Source organism: Drosophila santomea, unplaced genomic scaffold (assembly GCF_016746245.2).
Source record: "Drosophila santomea strain STO CAGO 1482 unplaced genomic scaffold, Prin_Dsan_1.1 Segkk29_quiver_pilon_scaf, whole genome shotgun sequence".
In the NCBI taxonomy this organism is placed as follows: Eukaryota; Metazoa; Arthropoda; class Insecta; order Diptera; family Drosophilidae; genus Drosophila; species Drosophila santomea.
Genome location: NW_025318961.1, coordinates 27,853 through 36,322, shown reverse-complemented (window position 1 = coordinate 36,322; position 8,470 = coordinate 27,853). Strand labels below are relative to the sequence as shown.

At 41.5% G+C, this 8,470-nt stretch overlaps 1 long non-coding RNA gene across 1 annotated transcript; it reads left to right on the top strand.

Annotated features, from left to right (window-relative positions):
• The first annotated feature begins 6,977 nt into the window (after positions 1 to 6,977).
• Positions 6,978 to 7,935, top strand: LOC120457545. The gene is made up of 3 exons (XR_005617000.1): positions 6,978 to 7,338; positions 7,388 to 7,687; positions 7,863 to 7,935. It is a non-coding gene; the product is annotated as an uncharacterized LOC120457545 (long non-coding RNA).
• The last annotated feature ends 535 nt before the right edge of the window (positions 7,936 to 8,470 follow it).

Genomic DNA, 8,470 nt, shown 5'->3' with positions numbered 1-8,470 from the left:
GGCAGTTCCCGGGGTGGCGCCCGTGTTCATGAGACGGGAATGGTCCAGGTGTTTGCCATGACCACGGGTGAGCGGATATATGCTGAAGAAGCTGTACCTTCTTACGGCCAATCACCGAAAGGCCACCAAGACGTCATCAAAAAGAAACCAATGGACTACGACTGACCAAAAAAATGTAACTTACGAGTTACAAACAGAATGATGTAAGGATGTGATCAAAATAGAATAGTAATTGTAATAAAGTGAAACGCTTGGTAAACAATTCAATGGCTCAAAAGTCGTTCAATCATTATTTGTTCTTTAGAATAAATAGGCGTGGAATTCTTGCTCTGCTATCAGTATCGTTACTCTGCTATTGATTAGATTTAATTAAACATCGATTTTACAAAGATATACATACTGCAGAATTGCTAAGCAACTTCTCACTAGTATCAATATACCCTTGCCAGGGTGTGCAAAGTAAGCAGTATAACTATGTATCCTCCAAATATTTTCTGTCCCCTAACAGTTTTTAATTTGTAGTCATGCAAATTTCGTTTCCTTTCCTTGCTTGAACATTTGTCTCAGCAGAAGTTAATTGGTTTTTTGCGGAAGAAGTGCCGCTTGAGACGTCGACTTGGGGGACTTTTTTCCCCTTTTAGTTGCTCCCGGGGTGGTTTTGTCGAATCCAAAATGCCCTATATCATCGTGACTTGTCCGTACTGTACGCCACCTAACTGCCGTTGGAACAACGAAAGCCTTTCCATTTTCGACTTTGCATACAGAAGGTGATTTTCAATGACGTAATCAGCTTGAAGTTGCTTGACTGATCCATATGTCGTTGACCCTTTAAGACGGCGATAATCTCAGCAAGCGTTTGGTCATGTAGTTGCATAGTCAAAAGCCAGTCGTCAATGTCAGTTATTATAGTGCGTACTATTTCATCTAGAGGTATCTGAGAACTTAAGTCCGGAGTACGACTCAAGGCGTCAACGTGAGCCATTTGCTACCATCTCGGTGAATGAATTCACAATCGTAGTCCAAGATCTTGATCCACCAACGAGCTACCTGAGGTATTAATTCTGTATTCACCTTAACTTTGGCAATAGCAGAACTATCAGTAATAAGATGAAACGGTTTACGTACGAAACGGTAAGCGTCTCTACTACGGCCAATGTCTCGAATTTGTAGCTGTGGTACTTACTTTCAGCTGCTGTACAATGTAGGCTGTGAAAGATAAGTTTCAAATTCCGAGACCACACCACACAAAAATATATTGCAGCATTTCAAATTGAAGAAAACAGCCTTAAAACATTGCAAGAATGTTTGGGGGATTAGTTGAGCTGAAAACAAACGTTTGCTTATATTTTGTAGCGTGCCATTGCAACTAAATGGAAAATGAGAAATTTATAGAAATTCAAATGCAATGGCTGCCCCAAGTAAAGCTGGCTTAAAGACCCGGGCTCCGAATGGGTTACGTTACGGAATCAAACCAAAAAAGAGAGAACGCTATAACCGAGTTCCCCGACTATCTGATACCCGTTACTCAGCTAGTGGAAGTGCGAAGGAGAATCTTCAACACTGACGGTTTTTGGTGGTTTGTGGGCGTTAGAAAGGGGGGTGGCAAAAAGTTTTTTGGCCAATCGATAGAAATTTACAAGACTAATACAAAAATTAAAAAATATCAAAACAAAAAGTGCGGGCGTGTCAGGTTTGGGCGGTTTGTGGGCGTTAGATTGGGCGTGGCAAACATTTTTTTGGCAGATCGAAATAGATAGAAATTCATAAGACTAAAGCAAAACTGAAAAAATATCAAAACATTTTCAAAATTGTGGGCATGGCAGTTTTGGGCGGTTTGTGGGCGTAAAAGTGGGCGTGGCAGCATGAATCAACAAACTTGCGCTGCGTCTATGTCTCTGGAGTCTGCGTGCTTAATCTCAACTTTCTAGCTTATGTAGTTCTCGACGTTCATACGGACAGACGGACATGGCCATATCGACTCGGCTATTGATTCTTATCAAGAATATATTACTTTATATGGTCGAAAACGCTTCGTTCTGCCCGTTACATACTTGTCAACGAATCTAGTATACCCTTTTACTCTACGAGTAAAAACCTAACCCAATAGAAACAATATATGATAAAATTTTATTTTAAATAGTTTAATAATTTTCACAACGATAATATACAATTCTGTCGTTCCGATAGGATATATTTCAAACAAATAACTTAAGGTTGCCACCCATAGAGTTGTAGAGTGCGTGGAAAAATTTGGCATCTAAAAATTCAGTACGATTACATTTCGAACAAAATGCCACGTACTTCTTTATTTGATGTAGATGATGACCAACAGTTTCTTAAAATGGCCAGCGGTGATGCGGTAAACTATCCTAAGAAAAAAAACACAGAACCCATCTACAATCAAGATGGCTTTTCGGAATATGATATGCAAAGGCCGTGCTCCAGGTAAGAACTAAAAAAAAAACAGTCATATTTAATATCAATTTAATTTCATATTCAGCGCTTTTCGAACCGTAAATGAACCGCACCCAAACCCCATACCCTCCAAGTTCCGCATCGACAATGTTGTTCCGGACTTTGGACTCGAGGAGAATTCTAACGTGCTTCCCAAAAACTGGCAAATGCCACCTCCAAGTTCATCAAGGATAATCAAGAGTCGACGATGCCCCAACGAAGGAAAAATATCTCCAAATGTGCGTCAAACTGTTCCAAAACCTACCGTCGATACAGAACCCTCACCGCTGACACCCATCAAGGGGACTTTGGTGGATGAGTATGATACAGATCTGCTGTCGTCAGAGGATATTTGGAAGATCTATATGGATGTGAAGAAGGGGCTTATATTCGGGGGCTTCCAAAACTCCACCTCCGAGTTTAACGGAATCTCAAAACTCCAATGAATTTCCTCCGAAAACAGTTCGAGTTAACAAAAACCTATATAAAAAGAATTCTTTTGAAACTGGTTTTGGGAGGAAAGTCGGAAAAATGATGGCGGGTCTTGGATCAGTGGATAGAATCGGAGGGGCTCAACGGATCCTATAATGATATAGAAGAATCGGATTCAAAGGGAAGGTCGATAGTGACGCCAAGAAGCCTCGGATTCTGGACAATGAAGATGTCGCCTTTGCTAGCTTCACCATTGGAATCGAAGAGGAGCGGGCGATCAACGGATCCCATAATGATATAGAAGAATCGGATTCAAAGGGAAACGTCGATAGTGACGCCAAGAAGCCTCGGATTCTGGACAATGAAGATGTCGCCTTTGCTAGCTTCACCATTGGAATCGAAGAGCAGCGGGCAATCAAGGAATGGATAAAATCGGAGGGCCTCAACGAACCCCACAGTGATATAGAAGAGTTTGATATGTTATTAAGCCTAGCAGGGAACATGAGAAGAATCGGGATCTTTGCTTGAGTTACTAAAGCCCAAGGATCTTATCTCCCAGGAAAAGGATGTTTGGAAAAAGTTTTCTCCAAAGGTGTTCGAAATGCCGCAGAAACCTGATTCCGTAGAGCCCCCCACCCAACGAAAAGGTTTCCGTTGAAAATATTCCAGAAAAGAAACCAGAGAAAGCAACTGAATTCATTGTGGAAAAACCAGAAAAGCCAGTTATCCTCGAGGTCAAGACATTAAAACATTACCCCCGAGGCCCAAGGCTGAGGAAGCTACACAGAGTTGGGTACAGCAATGCAGTGAAACATTTCCCAACATTGCAACTCCTCATCTATGAGGACAGTTCCAACAATCAAACTGATGCAGAACCAGAGGCCATTGACTTCGAAACCGAGATCAGCAAGGACCAAATGAAGCCCCGAGTCCTGGGAGAAAGCAACAGAAATGTCTCAGCGGAGACTGGATGGCAGAACAGCTTCACAGTTTTCCTCGAGGACTTCGAGTACATCATTGACCAAACCATGACGGAGTTCCGGGACCCCCAAGCTAAGAGACTCCGCTCAAAGTGGAACCAGCAGTTTGGATCAAAATCGGTGGAGAATTTGAGGAGATGTCTTCTGCTTCCGCCTCTGCCAGATCACTTGGACCAGTGCCTTCAGAGGATTAGAATCCTAAGGCGTCCCAAAAGGCGCAAGGTCGAGGAATTTCGCATGCACGTCGATATGAATTTTTGCAAAATGTATTGCACACTGAGTATGAATAAGAACTTGGATCTGCAAAATACGGTTAGGTTCCTAAGAAACGCCGTTTACAATAACGACATCGATGTGATCCAAATCCGGTATGAGGCCACACAGATAGCCTGGATTTGGTCCGATGGCAGTGTCTTGATAATCAATGGAAGAGGCCATGCGATGCTTGCGGAAACACAAAGGGATCTGATGTTAGGACCCTTGGGAGGGCGAACTTCAAAGCCGACCCTCAAACAGCTTCTACATCTGCGTCTCATTTCCTGCGCCCACTTTCCATTTGGATCTCTTTGCCGGTGTTCACTGCGTTAAGCGTTCTTTCTCCAGAGCCCCATATGAAGTATGTCTACTACGTGGACAAGGCAGTTCCCGGGGTGGCGGCCCGTGTTCATGAGACGGGAATGGTCCAGGTGTTTGCCATGACCACGGGTGAGGCGGATAATATGCTGAAGAAGCTGTACCTTCTTACGGCCAATCACCGAAAGGCCACCAAAGACGTCATCAAAAAGAAACCAATGGACTACGACTGACCAAAAAAAAATGTAACTTACGAGTTACAAACAGAATGATGTAAGGATGTGATCAAAAATAGAATAGTAATTGTAATAAAGCTGAGAACGCTTTGGTAAACAATTCAATGGCTCAAAAGTCGGTTCAATCATTATTTTGTTCTTTAGAATAAATAGGCGTGGAATTCTTGCTCTGCTATCAGATATCGTTACTCTGCTATTGATTAGATTTTAATTAAACATCGATTTTACAAAGATTATACATACTACAGAATTGCTAAGCCAACTTCTCACTAATATCAATATACCCTTTGCCAGGGTGTGCAAAGTAAGCAGTATAACTATGTATCCTCCAAATATTTTCTGTCCCCCAAAGCAGTTTTTAATTTTGTAGTCATGCAAATTTCGTTTCCTATCCTTGGCTTGAACATTTGTCTCAGCAGAAGTTAATTGGTTTTTTTGCGGAAGAAGTGCCGCTTGAGACGTCGACTTGGGGGACTTTTTTCCCCTTTTAGTTGCTCCCGGGGTAGTTTTTTGATGCTGTGGCTTTGGCGTTGGTTGGTGTCTTGGTGGAAACAGAAGGCTTAAAAGGGGATACACAAGGATTTGAGCAATCAAGTGCGCTTTTGAGCACGCAGACCGATAACAGTTTTATTCACGCTCGCTTTTTCCAGCCTCTTATTTTCCTGGGACCTGCCATTACGTTGAGGGCTAAGAAGGAAATGTGCTTCGTTGTTTCAAAGTCATAACTATGCTGGGTTTTCAATATGCGCCCAAAGGAACCCACACGTGTGCGCCATAAAGTCCCATAAGGAAAGAAAAAAGGAAAAAGGGAAAATAAGTAAGGAAACGGGGCATACAACTTCAAGTAGTTGGGTCCAAATGTCTGCACGGCTTTAGCCAGCAAAAACAATACGGCCCGGAAGGGCGGACACAGAAAAAAGAATTCCGAGCGGTCTGGCTTTTTTCTTAAGTTTCACTTGAACGTCGAGCGCACACACGCAAGCACTCGGGTGAAGGGACATTTAAATTCTGCAGCGGAATGCACCTATGGGCATAGGGGATTCCGGGCTCGGGGCATTTTAATCATAAGACTCTGGTGCCTTTCTAGCCCAGAGCCAATACGAATTTCGCCCACTTAATTCAATGCATATTCGCCCAGCATCCAGTTTGATTGAGCTTAAGAATGCACTTACAAGCAGCTGTACTTCGTGAACGAGGCAGTTCCTGAGCTAAAAGGATAATAATCAGAGATAAGGCAGGAGACGAAGGAAAGTCGGATGCAGCTACAGTCGCCCCTTAGGCCAAAAGGATGGTCTGGAAAAAACAGGGAAGCGGCTTGTAAGCCATTCCACAGCCACATACCTGCAAACAGGACCAACCAAAGCCAGAAAGCAGGTTAAAAGAGCCCGGAAGAAAGACAGGCAAGCAACAATGGAAGGGCTACCAAAAAGGCAACTTCCAGCATAATACATGAATAAATACAAGAAACAATAACACCAATAGTATTATTTACATGAAAAAATGTGCATCAACACAAAGGCTTCGGCGCCAGGACTAGACTTAGGCTTTTCTTTTTGTTTCACGATGCTCGCTTCCTTCGAACAGGACCTAATAGGTTCAGTCGTCTTGGCCGAACACACAGGGCGTAGTCTGGAATGCGTATAAGTGAAATAATAGGTGAATACCTTCTAACTTTTGAAATACCGTATTGCATATTTCCATACTCTATACAATTTACTAGTCTTTTATTTTAAAAAATCCCTTTAAATGCTAAATAACGTTAAATTTATTCGCTTATATTCTTCCTAGTATCCAGACATTTTGTTCTTTTCTGCCTAAAGTGTTTAGAGACTTGGCTCAGCTATTATTGCCAGAATTCGGCTGTCTCCAGATAGCTTCACATACCTCCGTGCTAGCAGAAAGGGATAGGCTTTTGCATTAATCTTATGAATCTTTGAACATACTTAGCACTTTGACACTTTTGCCCATCGCCTGCGGCGGCGACAGAGTCAAGCGATGGCAAACAGTTTTTGGTCGGATTTTTAGACTTTGCTAGCAGCACCAGAGTGCCATTAGTGTGTGGTAAGGGGGATCCAAGCGGATCCAGGGAAGCTGAGGTCCTCATTTATGTGTGGCGACTTTGGAAAGTACCCGAGAGTGTTGGCAGTTGATGGGAAAATGCGGCTTTTAGATGGTGTATGAATAATACTACGTGCCTGAGTGGCACAGTGTTATGGTATATCTATGGCGTATTTTCGCAATAGCTACTTCAATACAGACACTAAAATACAGGCACTAAAAACCTTCCAATTGAATTTGTAGTGACCAACTCAAACTTTACACTGCAATAACTCTTCAAGACACCCTCGCCCTAAATTATAGCAGCTTTTGATAACCCAAAAAGTGAGAGAATTGTCTTAGACCAATCAGAACAGAATATGATCGTACGATTGTACAGCTAGGGAATGGAAAGCCTATAGCAGTGGCCACCGGCATGCAGCTTCCCAGAGCTTAATTCATTATTAGATAAAACCTCTTGGCGAACGCTCATAATTTTTGACGCTGCCCAATTAAACATCATATGCACGTGGAGATATAATTTAATTATATATATTCAATCCAATAAAAACAAGAGTGGGATATTCAAATAAATTTCTGTGTGTGATTTGTGCGAAGTGGAAAAGGTAAAAAGTGCGATATAGTGAGTTCCCATTTTTAACCCAGTTTTCATAGGGATTCGACCCAAGGCTTAAGGAAGGCCAAGGCCTATATAAGGGCATTTGCTCTACAGCCGACTTTCCCCCCCGTCTCGTCGACCCCCGCATCAGTTCATTATTTAAGCCCAGTTCGTTTCAAGAAGAGGCCAAAAGGCCGACATAACCTTCAGCCAAAAAGTTACGCAACCGGCCACTCGCCGAATGGTAACTGGCCAATGGATTGGAAGGCTAGAGCTCATCCAGATTATTCAGCTGTACAGAAGCTTAGACGGGCGGATCCGATTTAATTATATTTGGACATCATCAACATTATACAGTGAGGATCACCTCATATGACCAGCGGAGGTCTAACTTAGTGATTCCGTCTTATCGCAGCGCAGCGTAGCTGACAGCGGTCTTATCGCTGCAGTGCTGCAGTTGCATTTCGGTGTTTTGTTTTGATTCTTAATTTTCTTTTGTATTGCAATTAATAATGAATTAAATACTCGCAGATTGACGGAACTTTTGGCATTTGAATAGGAATTTAAATTAGCACCTTTAAAATTTGACCTACAGCTCGACAATGTCACGTGAACTGGGCCCAACTTTACGCACATCATGGAGTGGATTTTAAGGTCGTGAGTACTAAAAAAAACAACAACGATAAAAGACAATTTCATGAATTACCTATATTCAAATTCTACAAAATGCCAATCGAACGTATAAATAAAATAAGATCTGCATTTGGCTAAAGATTGTATAATATATTTACTAATTTTATATTCAATTACTTATATCTACTTACTTATACTTTACTTTATATACCTTATTTTACTCACTAAATATAAACGAAAATGAAGAGTTAGAGAATGACTAGGATAATTATATGTAGGTTAAAATTTGTTAGTTTGTAAAAGAGATTTAATGGAACAGTTTACTGAAATGAATTTATATAAATGGAATTATAATTGAAGATATATTGAAAAATAATGAATTGTGAATAAATAGATTTAATGGTTTGTCGAGTACTTATGTTGAACACTTTCTTAAATATGTGGTAGAGTTATTTTGAACTTGGCCAAGGGACAATGTAAATATTTTAAGTAGCATTGTCACGGTA